The sequence below is a fragment of the Dermacentor andersoni genome, chromosome 9 (assembly GCF_023375885.2).
Source record: "Dermacentor andersoni chromosome 9, qqDerAnde1_hic_scaffold, whole genome shotgun sequence".
Taxonomy (NCBI): domain Eukaryota; kingdom Metazoa; phylum Arthropoda; class Arachnida; order Ixodida; family Ixodidae; genus Dermacentor; species Dermacentor andersoni.
In genome coordinates this window covers 98,472,542-98,490,032 of record NC_092822.1, presented here as the reverse complement: position 1 = coordinate 98,490,032, position 17,491 = coordinate 98,472,542, and the positions used below count along the sequence as shown (strand labels likewise).

At 44.5% G+C, this 17,491-nt stretch overlaps 1 long non-coding RNA gene across 1 annotated transcript in view; it reads left to right on the top strand.

Moving 5' to 3' along the window:
• The first annotated feature begins 459 nt into the window (after positions 1-459).
• The window catches only part of LOC126528431 (uncharacterized), a 28,058-nt gene continuing 11,026 nt past the window's right edge, over positions 460-17,491 (top strand). Inside the window, exon 1 of the long non-coding RNA XR_007599021.3 lies at positions 460-787. This is a non-coding gene — a long non-coding RNA (uncharacterized lncRNA). The remainder of the gene's footprint in view (positions 788-17,491) is intronic.

Sequence of the window (17,491 nt, the reverse complement as noted above, 5' to 3'; positions counted from 1 at the left end):
GTCATCGCTTAGTAGCGCATGACGCGCCCTTTAGCAGCTTACGGTATCGCCACAGATTAACGAACCAATGATACCGTCGGTAGCTACGTTCGAAGAAGCGCTCGGCATGCAATCAGTGCACGCAACTAAGCTAAGCAAAGTGTGAGGCATGTAGAAACCATCAATAGTTTTGTTTGTAAGTACTTCATGGCTACCAGTACAGAAAAATTAAAATCAATCAATAAATAAAAATAGTAAAAGCAACTGCACAGATTCTAATATCTAGATTAATGTCTTCGTTTCGTTAATTTCTTTAGCGCGCGTGCGAAAAACTTCGCCTAACAATGCCAACATATAAATATATTTATAATGCATATTAATTTTTATTTTTACATTGCATATCTTACTGACGAGAAAACATACTATAAAAGACTGTTTTTATTAGGTCGTTAGCGCTATTACAAGAAAGTCACGGTTGTGGCTGTGCCTTAGTGACATAGGCGGGTGGCTTGCTCGATGGCGGCACGTATCTGGTTGTGTTTGCGTGTGCTTGGTTCGTTGGTGAAGTGATGCGGTGACACGGTGCTTGCTGAGCGTCACACTCGTGTTTGCGTTGTGCACCCAGCATGGAGTACACCCGGGTCGGAGTGCATGTATTCGAGGATAATGTCCGCTTCTTCCTACGACGTGGAGGTTTGTAATTTCATCAACTCCGCAGGCGTCTCCAGCGCTTACACGAAGTGCACCTGAACGACCCTTCTAGGACCAAGACGCAGTTTCTGCTATGTGGATATTCTGCATGTGTCAGGTAAACTGTCATTATAACACAGCTCAACACATTAAAAAAAATAATTTACTCTTCGAGCGCGCCACCAAACGCGAGCAGTCTACCTCGACTGAGTTCCCTGAAGGCTGCTGTGCGTTGTTTGTGCCCAGTCTCCATCACCGGCCAGCTCCCTGCGTGCTTGTGTTTTTGTCGCGACAGCAGAAGTGAGCCGAGGTTCAATTTCTTTGCAGCGTTGTCACAGCTACTGATATGAAAAGTGATCAGCAGATTTTTCAACAATTTTACTGGTTAAGTGCTCGCGCTTCAGTGTAGCGGCTTGAGCTTGGTTTTCAGAACAAGAGTCAACACGTACTGCTTTTCAAAATGTGTTTTATTACGCGCAAGGGTATATACCGCGTCTGTGAAATCGGCGACAGTCGCGAGGGAAGCGAGCGCCGCAGAATGGCCATTCGCGTCCTTCCCGTTTGTGTTTTGATGCCGCGGGGTTCGCTGTGCATGTGTAAGCAGCATGCGCTTTCGCTGTGGCACATCAGGCCTTGCACCGTCTAGATCCATGTAGCGACAGCATTCGCGCCCTTTCCCTTTGTGCTTCGACGCCGTGGCACTCGCTTGTGCACGTTCGCGGCGTTTCTTCTTTGGATGTGTAGAAAAAGGAAAGTCGCTGTGTCGCCTGAAAGGCGAAGCATCGATTTCGATAGCAAAGTAATAGACCACTATACAAAGTAAGGATAGTAGTTTTATCGGCCGTATAAGCTTGCCAACATTCGCTTACTAACGAAAAGCATGGTGCTATCTTATCGCACACAGGCGAACATACGCACATCACACTCGATGAGCGCGAACCCACTCTATCAAAACGCTGGCGTGAGGAAGCGCGGCAGCAGCATCGAGCGAAGTGTCTTTCGCGCCGTCTATCCCTTCAGCGCAAACTGAGCGGCCAGAACGCAGCACGCACAAAGGTATTAGCCCTCGAAGCGCCTGCACTCTGCCTTCAACGCAGATCGCTTTCGAGATGCCGCGATTGTTGGCTTCCCTTGCACACTTTCACTCGCACATACAACATGCGGCGACAGTGTTATCCCCCTTGGACCTTATATAGAACATCACAGCGACGCTGGCAGCAAAAATCTGCCTGGAGTGTTCGTTGTGGGCTCTAGGGTCTCACAGGAGAACCGACCACCGCGGGTTTGAGCTTAGCAAGCCACAGGGCCGTATTAGCCGTCGCCTCTAGTGCCGCTGCACGCGAGCTCAGGCCGCAAGGGGCTACCGAGCGACGCATGCAAGAACACAGTATTGCCCTGAGTTAACCGATACCTTTTATTGTATCCGGCCGCACCTAACACTGCACAAACGCCTGGTCCCGGGGTGCAGGGGAACCAAAGAGAACCCACACCAAGAGCGGAAAATACAGTGTAGTGCCTGTAGCATGTCACTGCAAGAGCATAGGCTCAAGCTGGGACACGCCGCTAGGGAAAGTCCCGCCGGCTATGCTACTTGCTCTCGTGATAACCCATGGGCCAACTCGCAAGAGCTCAGGCAGTCCCCTTCGGCTTGGGCCTCCGATAAGTGCGGCTTGACGTGGTACGACCTCGCGCGAGCACTAGGCACCCGTTTTTCAGCTTAGCGTCCGGATAGGATCAACACAAGGTACGTGCTCCCCGCACAGGCAGAGGCACCGTGCGTGAGCTCAAGGCCTGGTCACAAAGGTGTGGGCGGATGAGAGGAAGCATGTACGTACCCGGCACCGCCCCAATCAAGAAGAGACTCTAGCGCCACAAGAGTAGCCGCCAGGGGCCACCTCATGACGTCTTAGATCTGTCCTCACGGTGAACCACCACAAGTGAAGCGCCATTTGCTGAGACATAGTTAGTAGCGCTAAAATGACTAACGGAAAAAAAGTTGGGACAGGACAGAGCGCTACCGCTGACTATTGGTTCGGAGGGAGGAGAGAGTGAGGCGCAGGGATGGCGGAACATGTGAATGCGTCCGTGCAATGGCACGTAGAATTCCCCAAATCCCCACACCGTATAATTGCTATTGCAATAATCTGCACTATCCCTGTGCACTACAGGCATCACATGCCAAGATCAATGTAGCGTTTGTGCCCTTTCTGTTTGTGCTTCGACGCCGTGGTGCTCGCGTTGCACACTAACGGTGTTCATATATGCTTGTGTGTCACCCACGTTCACGAAGGGAAATGTCACTAACTTTTTTCTTATTTACTTAAAATTAATTTAGTCCTTCACTGCTAGCTTAATTCAGAACCTTGTTACTTCTTGGTACGAGTGCAGTGCTGAAGGCTGTTAAGAAAATACATGCATAACTGTGAGGTACGGCACTACAGAAGGCACATGGTATTGCAGCAAACTGTTATTTCGGGGACATACAAGGACACCGAAGCACTTTTTATGAGTTGTGAATGCGAAAGCATTAATGCCGAATTGAACAAGTGGTCCTTCTAGTTATGAACTCCTCGCAGACAATCGAACACATTGATTTAGCCTCATTTTGATTTGGCCTTACTGAGGTGCAGTTAGGACAGAGACAAGAGCTTGTGCGGACAAGGAATGCATGGAAAGCACAGGTTTCCAAGAGTGAGGGTGATGTGGCATTGTGTTGATGGCCTCTCCCTTCAAGCAACACTTGCCATGCCAGTGTGGCAGCAGAGGTGCCATTTTGCCTGCTCTGCTCCCTTTCTCCTCTATTTGCTTTCGCCTGCTCTGCTTAATAGGAACTCCGTCGGTGTATGCTTGTGACATGGTGTCGCAGCCAATGGGCCGTTTCGCTGCTACATAGTACAAACGCCGGTGTTTTTGCTTCATTTGATGCTTTCGCATCAAAACAGCAATACTGTGTAAGGGATACTTCACACATTCGTCCTTGCAGTGGCGTTGGGTGCAGAGGTCTCGATGGCAACTTTTCAGGTCCTCTGGAAGAGTCAACGGGGCCAGCGATGATGGGTTGAGCTCTAGATTATCACCAGGTGTGATCTCCTGCGGGCCTGTTGATGTCAAAGCAACGCTAATAAGATGCTGATGGGATGCTGGTAATGCTAGAACATGGACACTGAGGTGCTTAATTTTAGTAGAACAGCCCAGGCATGATATTCACGTAATGTTTGTCACTTTAGGGCTGTCCTAACTAAGCACCAATGTGGACCTGGTTAAATTAGATGTTTGAAAAAAAAAAAGAAGAAATAAACACAGAATGGATTTGTCTATTCGAGTGAGGTATACACTAGGTAACTTTCATTGCATAACTGATAATTACTATACAAAAGCAAATTCGGGGCCTCTGATTTAGGCTCTGTTTGATTCTCTTTTGATTTATACTAAGCATGCCATTGCACGAAAATGTTCACTCCTATAAGGCTTCACACAATTCTGGAAGTATATATTTTGAGGATGTGCCAGCGAAATATGGAAAGTTGTAGGTGATAAGAAGAAGCCGGAAAGTGATGAGAAAATTGAACATTTAACCATATTACAAGGCTGTCAGTGGTAGGACTGCAGATGGTCTTAGCAGCTGAGGTCTGAGGCAGACCAGAACTGCCACCGGACACCTACTGGTGGGTTAATTAGATGTGGGAGAGGGAACACAAACTATGCTTTGAGCTCTTTCCATACCAGAACATGAGAAACCTATCAATTTGATCAACAGCTGTTTTCAACCACTTGGCTAAACGTCGCAGCCAAATTCTCTGACAGAAAGAATAGACCACAAATTTCACCGTGTCGCCGATAGCCTGAACTGCAGTTCAGAGTGATGTTAAGTAAAGACCAGTCTTGAGCATTGCATATGAAAACGTTTGTTTGATTATATGACTGGTGTTGCTAGGTTATGTACAGGAATACATTGCAGTCGAGCTGCTTATCGCAATCATTGACTCAACTGCTGAACCTTTGTCCTTATTCTTGGCATAGTCTAACTTCTTTGAAGTCTGAAACAAAGATTTTTAAACCTTATAGTTTTAGTAAAAATTGCAAATAGTCTTATTCATTCATGCTTCCCGAGGTGCATCTATGTAATTTCTCATTACATTTCTTAATAACTCTCTTGGCAATCACTTTTGCTGTACGTCTGTTCAGAATACCCAACAATTGCAGCTAAAATTTTGTGTATCACGTTAAATGGGACTATGTGTGGACGGCCTAGTGGTGACCGTAAAAGCCTGGATTGCTTATAGAAAAGCACTAGGCTGTCGAACGGTGAATGACAACTGAACATGTTGGCAGTTCAGCCCAAGACAAACTGCTTTTTTGTTTCAAAACAAACTGGCACTAGCACATCACAATATCAGCTAGCATCGCAGCAAAATGTGGCAACTATTACAACTTGAAATGCATTAATAAAACGAAAATTAAACAAATAAATAAACAACTGAAATAGAAAATTGGCCCCAGTTTTGGCAGTAAGAAAAAAGTAAAGCGAGTGTTACTCATGTATCGCTTTGAATCTGGCATGCTTGCATGGAACTGGTATCCTTTCTGTCTAGTGTTTAGTCTCGTTCAGTTCTTCAGTTCAGTTCTCAGTAAGCAGGGCTGAAGTGTTTAGCTATTAGGATGTCTTGGAACTAATGTCATTGTTGATTTTCAAATTGCTTGAGGGTGTACAAACAATCTGCATGCCAGGCACTCCACCATTATGGGATCTCAAAGCTAGGAAAATTGTCCAGTTTGGGCGTTTATTTGGCAATAACGGTTTCCCTGGAAGCCACATGGGAAAATACTTGCTAGTGACATTTTTTATAGTTGGGGCATTTATTTGTCCTTGTAAAGCAAGCATAGCAATTTGTGCGAAATGTCTCCTGTGCAACTTACCCTTAACCCTTTCTAGTTCAGTAATATTTTCAAGAATCTTAAAAAGTTTTTTAAAAAATATCTGACATAGAAAAAAAAATGGCTGTGGCTTAGCTAAGGTTAAGCCCAGGATGCGAAGCATACTAGCCTTTATTTTAGTTGTTGAACCACTGTTTAGCCTGGTGAACTGCTGTTGCTTGGCTATATTTGGTTCGGCTAGACGAAGAAACAACTCATGCGTTACTCTGCTTCGCCTTCAAGAGTGGAACGCGACAGCGTTCCCGTCGACCCGCCAAGGGGTGTAAGACAATGGGCTACGGCGCAGTGACTACGCACCCCGCATTGGACAAAATGAGCGTCGAGCAACGCAGCGTTCGGCGCGGCAACGAAATGTGCGCCTGAGCAAGCGACGCACGCCTGAGCCTTAGAAACAGCTCGTTTCTAAGGCAACACCGCATTCACTAGAGGCGCTTTTGTACCGCTTTGAAGCATCGTACTCGTGGCTCAGTGGTAGCGTCTCGGTCTCACACTCCGGAGACCCTGGTTCGATTCCCACCCAGCCCATCTTGCAAGAGTTGAGCCAAAGCCACCTAGAAACAAGCGCAGCTGCTTATATACCGCCGCGACGGCGCGAGTTGGAGCCCCATTTCTCCTCTGTCGTGACGTCACGGTGTCACGTGGTATGGCATGGGGTCACTAAAGGTCATTGAAGGCGACACCGCCGCGCCTGAGGAGCTGGGTTGAGCTCTAGTAATATGCTTCGCATAAAAACGCCAAAACTGATCGTAGATGCCTAAGTGTCAGCAACTCCAGTGGGAATACCTGTCAATTTGGTGTCGCAGATAAATGCAAGTCTCCACGATATTTCGGAAATGCCCATGCCTCACATACTCTGTGAGGTATCTTCGGATCATGTTGCCTAAAGCATATCGCTTGCCTTCGGTGTACAGTAGTGGTCTTGAATTATTCTGTATCCATAGTTAGCACCACAGCATCATGTTTTTGAAATGATAAGTTCGAAGAATCACATGGTGCCTCCAGTGCCGTGTTATTTCAAGAAAAGCTTTTGAAATATTGCCAATAACAGAACTGAGTGCGTGGTGCCATGATCAAGCTCACACTAGGAAGGCAGGTGAGCTCGTGTATCGTCTGCTAGCTCGGCTGTGGCTGCACATGACTGTCCATGTAACTGAGTGCAGATATTGCCTGCGCTCTATCTTGGAGGTAATCTCCAGTGGAGGCAAAGCTGAGCCGAGCCGAGAAGGCTGGTGTCTGCACATGCCTGTCTTTTGCACATTTAGTGCTGGAGGTCATTTAACCTCAAGTTTCTGAGACACATTGAAGCAAGAGGCTGCAGAAGTGTTCGCTCCCCTCTGTTCGCACTCTCCATCACGCCAGCATTGTGGCAGCAAGTGTTTGGGGCCACGAGTGAGATCTGTTCATGTTTGCCTGTGCATGCGCGAGACAGTGCTTGTTAGTTTAATTAGAATGTTTACTGCAATTTATATGGCTGATAAAACTATGAACCTTGTATTCATGTAGTTGTCTAATACTTTGCTATCACTATGAATACTTTGTCTTTCAGGCAAAGCTGTGGCTTTCTTTAAAGGGCCCCTTGCCAGGCCCCATAGCAAATTTTGATTATATGCTGAAGTTGTTACGTGTCCTCTGGGGAGCGTTCGCCCGCAAAAATTTTTCATATAGGCTAATCAGTAACCAAGATAGAAATATTTCAGTGCCGTAAACCCATGATTTCAGGAGGCGAGCTCCACTGCATAGTGAGACACTCTCCACTTGCCCTGTCTACCCTCCGCAAGTGAAACTCCTTCCCTGCGTTTTATCATACCGGACCTCGAGGATCGCCTGGCACATATGTCACGGGCCCTGCCTTCACTTTTTCTCCTCTCTTTTTCTTCAGGCGCTGCATACTCCTTTGACGACGCTGTGTGCGAGTTGTTGTGATTGCCTTGTTTCGCACAGCGCACGCTTTTGTGCGCTGTGCACAAGGACACATGACTCGCGGTATAATTCAGTGCTACACGAATACTGAGGCAGAACAAGCGAATCACAGAGCATGATCACGCGCTGGAACACGGTAGAAAATGGCATAATTTCAGTACCTGCGCACATGACTGCACGAGCGTGGGAACAAGCAAACAAAGCAGAAGTGCATCTCTCTTGCTTCAGTGCAAAGTAAAACAAAGAACATGCTGACATTCCGTTTGTGTGTTTGATTATTTCTCTAAACTTCAATTCGTCAATTCAAGCAACAGATCATAAAATTAACAGATGTTGCCTTGAATAATTCTCGAAGTCACTTGTTGCTACGAGCGATGTTACTCTGCGGACACGAATACGTAGGCGCAGGTCCGCAGGTACGTAGAGACACGAGTGCGTCACCGTTTGGCTTTGAGCGTGGTCGCCGTGAGGGAAAGACTTGAAGACTTACATCATAAGCAAGATCATTTTTCACTTTTGCACTGCAACGTACGCAGTATTGGAAAAAACTTTGAAAGCCTATCAGCATACTTATCGCAGCATACATTTACTTATGACATTGTAGCTCTAACAGAAACATGGCTAAAAACGGGTGAAACAGTCCAGCTACCGGGATAAAATACATTGTCGCAACCACGACTGGGGACAACCCGAGGTGGAGGAGTGGCACTATTTATTAAAAGTGACATTAAATATGTTACGCTTCCTGAAAGCTCGATCTGTCAGTCACATGCTGAAATTATATTTGTTCAATTGAAATGCGGTGTCAAAGTAGGAGTCGTGTACCGGCCTCCTTCAAACATGAATGATTTTGTTGCAAGCATGGAGAAAATAATGGTACCCCTTATTTCCTCAGATGACACTATAGTCGTTTGCGGAGATATTGATATTGACCTTTTAAAACAGAATTGTTATGATTACATGTTCTTAATTGAATCGCTCAATCTAAAAAAATGTCATTTCTTCTCCAACACGTATTACAAACCACGCAGAAACTCTTAGTGATCACATCTTGTGTAATTTTGAATTTAATGTATCAGCTTGTGTTTACGATGTTACCATTGCAGATCACAACCACACGTTTCTCTTCTTACCTCGTAAATACATGTCCTTCTTGTGTAATACACACAATAGAGGATCTTCTTGCATAAGTTATGCAGAAGTACGACGATTACTCCAATGCATAGACTTTAAGAAAGTATTTGATTTGTGGGATGTTCATACTCAATGTGAAAATTTTATTCAATTTATCTGCAATGCCATTAAGCAATCTACAAGGGTATATGTACGCCACAATTACGAGTGACCAGTGTGTCTTTGGATAAGCAATACTATACTGGAAACATTAAAGCAGAAAGACTCTTTTTACCGTAAATGGAAATGCAACAAATCAAATTCATATTACAGGGAGAGCTTTAAATACTTTAGAAATATCTCGGTTAGTATGATTATAAAATCGAAAAAGCAATACTATACTAACCTTATTAAGGACGAGAGTGGTAAGACGAAAAGGATATGGGAAACCATAAAAGGAGTTATAGGAAAAAGCAAAACACAGAGCATTCAACTCGACAAACCATCGACACAAGTAGCTAATGATATTAACTATTATTTTGCTAACATAGGAGCAAATTTGGCTAGCCAGATTTTATCTTGTAATCCCGTAACTGCCCTACCTAGAATAGTTGACGACTTTCAGCTAGAAGAAATAACTCATGATGAACTTATATCAATGATAAATCAACTGCACTTAAAGAAAGCAGCTGGTCATGATGGTATATCCACTAGGATCTTAAAAGACAATATAGACATTCTCTGCAGTCCCATATGCAATGTATTCGATCTAGCGTTAGCTAGCAGCTCGTATCCAGATATATTAAAAACACCCAAAGTCGTTCCCGTATACAAGTCTGGAGATTCGAACCAACCAAAGAATTATAGGCCAATTTCTGTTCTGAGTGTCATAAACACTGTTCTTGAAAAACTAATTTCCAAGAGATTGAAGCAATTTCTAACTGAAAACAATGTAATTTGTCTGCAGCAGCATGGTTTTGTTCCCACCAGATTGACATCAACAGCAGTCCTAACACTTTCGCAATTAATAAATTCTGCACTTCATCATAATAAAATAATTATAGGAATATTTTTGTATATAAAGAAGGCATTTGATACCGTTTCTCACTCTATACTATTGCAAAAACTTGGAAGTTATGGCCTCACAAAGGACTCCCTAAAACTTTTTTCCGGGTATTTATCCTCTCGGAAACAAATGGTAGTAATGGGTGATTATTATTCTACATACAGCACAGTGACCAGCGGAGTCCCACAAGGTTCAGTGCTCGGTCCTGTGTTATTCTCATTGTACATTAATGACCTCCCTAATGCTCTTCAGAACTCAAACGTTCTAATGTACGCAGATGACACAGCTTTAGTATTCGCAGGAGACGCACTTTCTGCTCTGCAGACGCATGTGATGTCCGAGTTATCAAACATTTCCTCATGGTTCTTAGAAAACAAATTGACTTTAAATAGCAATAAGACAAAATATGTAGTTTTTCGATCGAGGAGAAACAATGTTGACACCTGTCAAGTAAATATCACGTTAAATAAAAGCCCCATCCAAGAAGTTGATTTGTTTAAATATCTGGGCGTCATATTTGACCAGCATGTACATTGGGAAGCACATATTCATAATGTATGCAAGGTCGCATATGGTTGTTACTCCCTAATTAAAGCAAAGCGATATTTCCCCCACAAAGTACTCAAGTCCCTTTACTATGCGTTTTGCCATAGCCATATCAGTTATTGTTTAGAATCATGGGGCGTGACTTACATGACATACTTACAACCTTTACAAAAACTACAAAAAAGGGCCCTGAAAATAATTAGCGCTTCAAATTATACCAGTGATACATTAAATGATGTTTTCGAAACACATGTGTTATCCGTTAATGCACTATGTAATCACAAGATCTCAATTTCAGTTAATAATATTTTATGCACTAACTTTCCTATTCCTTGAAACGTCTTTTCATTTCCAACTCGCAGTACTAGACGTGCTTTAAAAGGTAACCTCAACTTACCAAAGTGTTACCAAACTTACCAACATATACGGCGAAAGGTTAATTGAATTCAGTGGCACAAAAATCTGGAATATTTTACCCCTAGAAGTTAAAACCGCATGTAATTTCAAGCAGTGTAGCAAATTCTTTTTTCTAGATAACCAGAATCTCTAACTTACTTGAATTCATTATGTACGAGTATTTTCAGAATGTTTCTTGTCTGTATAACTCGTGACGTGTTCCGGAATACTGTGGTGTTAAAATCTGCGCCTGACCTGTCTTTTGTAATTTGTCACTGGACCGCAAACTAGCCTTTCCTGGGTATCGGTCCAGATATCTGTATAACCATGATTATGTGAAGAAAAATGAAGCACTTGCACTTGCAAAAAACGGAGTTCGGATTGAAATTTCAAACCTTTCTGCAGCTCGTAGCGATGTAATTCTTTGCAAACACAGTCGTTAGCTCGCATTGCATGCTTTGCACTTGTCAGCTCAAGATGGCCAGACCTGGTGAGGGGCCCTTTAAGGGAAGATTTGTTTGCCTCTTCCCTCCAATGTTGCGGGAGCTGTCTTGTAGAGTAGACAGCTTGGGTAACTGGTTATGCACCAATATGGATGTGCCTAAATAGACAAGCAGAACAAAAAGCAGGAAGTGAAGTAGGCAACAAAAAATCGGAGGAAGTCAAATACATACATGGAAGTGAAGAAGTTGGCAGCCAAGTGGGGAGGAAGAATCAAACAAAATGCAACCAGATTGTGAATTGAACAAGCAGTGTTAAGTTAGAGAAGGGAGGAGTTGACAATGAAAGTTTAAAAAACTGGGTATGGAGCAGTGCTTGAAGCATTGTGCATTTGATTCATTTTGTGCAAATATTTGTCATTATCATTATATTTGCATAAGGTTTGCTTGAACATTTGCATAAACATTAAAAAACAATGTGGATGCCCCATAACATGATAGTAAAAATTGGACCCTAAAGAGAAATACTAAATTACTTTTCATTTTCTTTTAATTTGTTTTAGTAGAGGAGAGAACAAAGGTCACTTTATTTTCTTAAATTTTGCACAAAAATTTACTAGTCTAATCTAAAGTGGGGTTGCGACCATACATTGGTGTGATGGCGTCTACTTCTGAGTACTTTTTCTTGTAATAGATTGGCTACGTGCAAAAGGCACTTGCAAACCTTGCTAACTTGAGTTCTTGGTGCCTCCATAGAATGTAATCATTTAGACCTTGTGAAAGCTGGGCAAGATAGTATGGATTCATGGTGTTTAAAGGCAGGAGTACAAAACACTAAAGCAAGAAGAATGACAAGAATAACATAAATGGAGAATATAAACTCGAACATTACTCAGTAGTGGAAAAGAAGGATGACAGAAAAACTATCTGTGTATTTAATTGGGAAGGCAGCACTAAAGCATGCACTCTCTTGACAGATATTGGTTCAGATATGACATTTTCTCCTTATGCGAGGTAACGGAGGGATTGACATAGAAATTTGCCACTGCTATCACTAATATGCCACACCTTGACCATAAGACACTCTTCTTCATTCCAATATTTGAATACAACTTTGCTATATGTGGGAAATGCAATCATGACAGTTCATTGAATGGTTAGAGGGTGTTCCAACCATCAGTGCTTGTTTGTGCTTCAATAATTTGTGATTGGCGCAACGACATGTCTTGCTTACGTTAAAGCAACCACAATGTATCCATTCCTCGCTGATAAATAAAAGAACTAGATGTGGGCTGATGTTCTCAGTGTTTTCAGCATCATGGCGAATTGGTGCTGGGACATCCTGGTGGCATTGGCCCAATTTTTTTGTTTTTGTGTCTTTGATTGGCTTATCAAGCCTGCACACGGGGTAAGGATAGGCTGTCTTCAGTGGCATGGAAGTTTTTTCTCATGGAAATACATGTAAAAGGACCTCGAACAAAAACCCACAAAACGTAGCTTGAAAGCTTTCGAGGCCTGACAATAGGCATGGCAAATCGCAGCACAGCACAAGCCCACGAGCACTCGTAAAAAATAAACATATTTTCCTAACATTCCTTAACTTAAGATGCCTGTTAATGTTCCTTTAGTCCATAGTTCTGCTACATGATGTTGTTACGGGGATTTTGGGAGTATGACTGTATTCACAATGTATATACAAGCAGAGTCAGTGGGGTTAAAATGGCTGACTAGTAACAACACGCAGCAGCCAGCGTCTAGCGATTTTCTTCCTCTCTCTCTTTCATCCTTTCGTAACAGCAACCTAGGGGGGTGAAGCGTTGTCTTGGCGCATGGTAGGCGAAGAACTGTGAGCGAAGTATGGCTTCAGCTGCGAAACCTGCACGACGTCAACAGGTGGCGGACTTGAGGATGGATGAAACTGTAACGGCGTGATCTCGTAACTGACATCGTTAACTTGACGTAGGACTTCATAAGGCCGTGTGTAGCGAGAGAGAAGCTTCTGGGAGAGGCTGACCCGACGACATGGTGACCAAAGCAGCATCCAAGCACTTGGGGCGAACTGAACATCGTGATGGCAGCGGTCATGACGCTCTTTCTGCAGATGCTGCGAGGCTAATAAGCGAGATCGGGCGACTTTACGCGCCATGTGAGCACTGTTGATGACTTCATGAGCGTACTCGGTGGCAACACAGGGCACAGAAGGTAGAATGGTGTCAAAGGGCAAAGTGGGGTTGCGACCCGGCCACAAGAACCGCCGTCATACGCGGTCGTATGTGCACAAAACTCCAAGGTGTCCCGCTGTCGGTGCATCGTGAAGTTGTTAGAGAACGACGGATCGCAGATAACGAGGAAGGACAAGGAGCAACTCGGGGCTGTCAGGGTTGATATTGCGGCAGTAGAGGATGCCGTCATGCAGCACGAACATGCAGCACATGCCGTCGGTGCTGCCAGATTGCACTCCGGCGATGGACTGTAAGGATGTGTCTCGTTGTTCAGCGTGCATGTCGGTCATGTCAGTCAAAGCCATCACGCAGGTCACTGGATCATGCACAACAGGATCAGGAGGACCCACGGGGTGACACGAGAGGCAGTCAGCATCCGTGTGCAGACGTCCAGACTTATAGTTGACAACAAATTAAAATTTTTGGAGCTGCGAAGCCCAGCGACAAAGCTGTCCTGTGGGGTCCCGGAGGGAAGACAGCCAGCAGAGGGCGTGGTGGTCTGTAACGACCGAAAACATGCGGTCGTACAAATATGGTCGGAACTTGGCGACAGCCCAAAATAAAGCCAAGCACTCCCACTTGGTGATGAAGGAATTTCTCTCGGCAGGTGACAGGAGGTGGCTGGCGTAAGCTATCACGCACTCGGTACCATTCTGCTGTTGGGTGAGAACAGCGCCGATGCCATGGCCGCTTGCGCCAGTGTGGACTTCGGTTGGTGCAGATGGATCGAAGTGGGCAAGTATGGGAGGGGTAGTCAGAAACCCAATGAGAGCGGCGAACGCGTGAGCTTGCTCAGGGCCCATGAGAACGGCGTGTTCTTCTTTAGATCTGTCAGAGGCTGAGCAATGTCGGCGAAGTTTTTGACGAAACGGCAAAAGTAAGAACACAGGCCGACGAAGCAGTGCACGTCAGAAGCAGATCGTGGCACAGGGAAACTGCGAACGGCGTGAACTTTTTCGGGATCTGGTTGTACACCGGATACGTCAATGAGGTGTCCCAGCATGGTAATCTAACGGTGCCCGAATTGACATTTCGTGGTGTCCAGTTGCAGGCTGGCTTTTCGGAAAACCGCAAGAATGGCAGCGAGCCGAGTAAGGTGGCTGCCGAGCGTGGCAGAAAAACAATAACGTCGTCAAGGTAACGGAGACAGGTGGTCCATTTGTAGCCTCGTAAAAGAGAGTCCATCATACATTCAAATGTCACAGGGGCATTGCATAGGCCAAAGGGCATGACTTTGAACTGATATAAGCCATCCGGCGTGATGAAGGCCGTCTTCTCGTGGCCCATTTCATCAACTGAAATCTGCTAGTAGCTGGATTGAAGATCGATGGACAAGAAGTATTTAGCTCCGTGCAAGCAGTCCAAGGCGTCATCGATGCGTGGTAGTGGGTAGACGTCTTTTCGGGTGATCTTGTTTTAATGGCGATAATCGATGCAAAAATGCCAGGTACCATCTTTTTTTTTTTTTTTTCACAAGGACGAAAGGCGAAGCCCAAGGGCTGGTGGATGGTTTGATGACCCCTTTGAGGAGCATTTTGTCCACTTCTGATTGGATGACTCGACGTTCAGCATGCAATACACGATAGGGACCCTGATGAATATGATTCGTGTCTAAAGTGTTGATACGGTGGTGAACAACTGATGTTTGTCCTAAAGGCTTGTCACCGAAATCAAAGATGTCAAGGTATGATTCGAGGAGGAGACGTATGTCCGTGGCCTGTGCAGAGGTGAGGTCAAGTGCAATCATCTTCGCCGTGTCATCCGTTAGGGAGCCAGAGCTGTGGGCTGCAATTGGTGCTAAGAAACCGCCCTTGGCATTCAGACTTTCAATGTCAAATTCGGAAGTATTAGAAACGCTGGCCAAGAACATGCTGGCTGGAAGCACTTGAGGGCACAGGCTGAAATTCAGTGTCTCTAGCCGAGTGGAAAGTCGTTGAAGAAAATGTCAACGACCTGCTGCATCAGGAGATAATATGCCCCTCCGCTAGTCCTTGATTATCTCCCACGTCGTACTAGTTCAAAAGAGGGATGGCTCTGTGTGGTTTTGCTTAGATTACCGAGTTCTCGACAAGATCGCACACAAGGATGTATATGCTATGCTGTACATAGACAATGTCTTCGATTCGCTGCAGGACCCCAAGTACTTCTCGAGCCTCGATCTGCATTCGGGCTACTGTGCGTGCTTTAAAGATTGCTGATCTCGCGATTCCATTGTGTCTGTGGCTGATTTTATAGATGGACCGAGCAGCAGGGAGTCTGAGGATGCTGCCTTTTCCTCAGACCTTGACTCTGGGAGTGACGACGATGCAAACCCGCCCGGAACACTGGTGGCCGCAGTTCGGCATGCCCAACTGTAGTGCTTGCAGTTCAATTTTTGTAATGGAATACTTGTTCAATGAAAAGTTCTGATTTTTTTATATATAGTGCCAAACAGGCCAAAGTCAAAGCACGATTTATTTGAAGAAAGGCAGAGAAATCGTCATGGCAAAAATACATATCTTCAATCAATAGTACAGTCGCATCAAAACGAATGTGGGACCAGGTGAGTAAATTTAAAGGAGAGCACTCATCATACACAATACCCCTACTTACTTGTTCAGGCACACAAACAACACTACAAGACCAGGCCAACTCATTAGGTGAACACTTTTACAGCATCTCCACCTCGGCGAACTACTCATATACATTCTTAAAATATAAAGAGTCGGCGGAGAAATAGAGACTGCCCACCACTGAAGCTCTAAATGAACTTTATAATAACCACCTCGCAATTCAGGAATTGATCGGGGTTCTTTCTGCCGGCAAAAAAACGGCAACAAGTCTTGACCGTGTCCAGTACACAATGCTGACTCACCTATCTCAAGCATCTGTAGAGACACTTAATTTTTCAGCAAGCTATGGGAGTCTGGGGTAATGCCTACAGATTGGAAAAATGTGGTAGTAGTGCCTTTTCTAAAACCTGGTGAACCCGCCACATCCCCTAGCAGCTATAGACCCATCACTAACAAGTTGTCTGGCCAAATCCAATGAGAGCATTATAAACGTAAGACTCTTCATCCTTGAAACAAGAAGCCTAATAGACAAGCACCAGTATGGATGGATACAAAAAGGGCTGCTCCACCACTGATCTTGTGCGAATACAACATGCAATACGTGATGCGTTTCTACACAAACAACACTGTCTCGCAGTTTTCTTTGATTTAGAAAAGGTGTATGATACCACGTGGCGATATGGAATTTTGAGAGACCTGGCTGACCTGGGAATTCGCGGAAGAATGCTGAATTGTCTATGGGATTTTATGTCAAATAGAACATTTCAAGTATGTGTCGGCACAATACTTTCACGCACATTTACACAAGAAAATGGCGTTCCACAAGGTTGCATTCTGAGCACGACACTCTTCATAGTCAAAATGAACTCTGTTAAGATCATCCCATCATCTGTTATGCACTCAGTATATGTCAACGATTTGCAAGTGACTTGCCATGCCTCAATCTTACCCACTTGCGAAAGAAAACTACAAATAATGATAAACTTGTTCAATGGGCTGACAAAAATGGTTTCCAGTTTTCAACACACAAAACTGTTACAGTTCCCTTTTCCCAGAAGCGAGGGTTACACTGCAGTCCAGTTCTCACATTGGATGGTACAACACTGCCAGTCAAAGAAGACTACAAATTTTTAGGCATAGCTTTTGACACAAGACTTAACTTCCTGGCCCACATTAACACAACTAAAATTAAAGCAAATAAAGTACTAAATATCCTTTAGTTTTTATCGCACAAGCACTGGGGATCTGACTGAACATGTCTACTACGTATATACCAGTCCCTTGTACGTAGCATCCTCGACTACGGTAGTGTAGTTTATGGTGCAGCTAGGCAGTCCTACGTTAAGCAACTTGATTCAGTTCATAATCTCGGCCTACAACTGGCGAGCGGTGCCTACAGAACATTGCCTGTTCAAAGTTTATACGTTGACTGCAATGAGCCTTCCTTACAGCACCGCAGAGCACTACTTACACTTTGCTATGTACTGAAAATTTGGTCATCACCACAACATATATGCTACAACACTGCAACACAGTGCAAATCATTGTTACACTACGCAAATAAACTTAACATGGTTTGGCCACTTATCTGATGACACAAAGAATACTCTCAGACTTATGTTCCTCACAAAG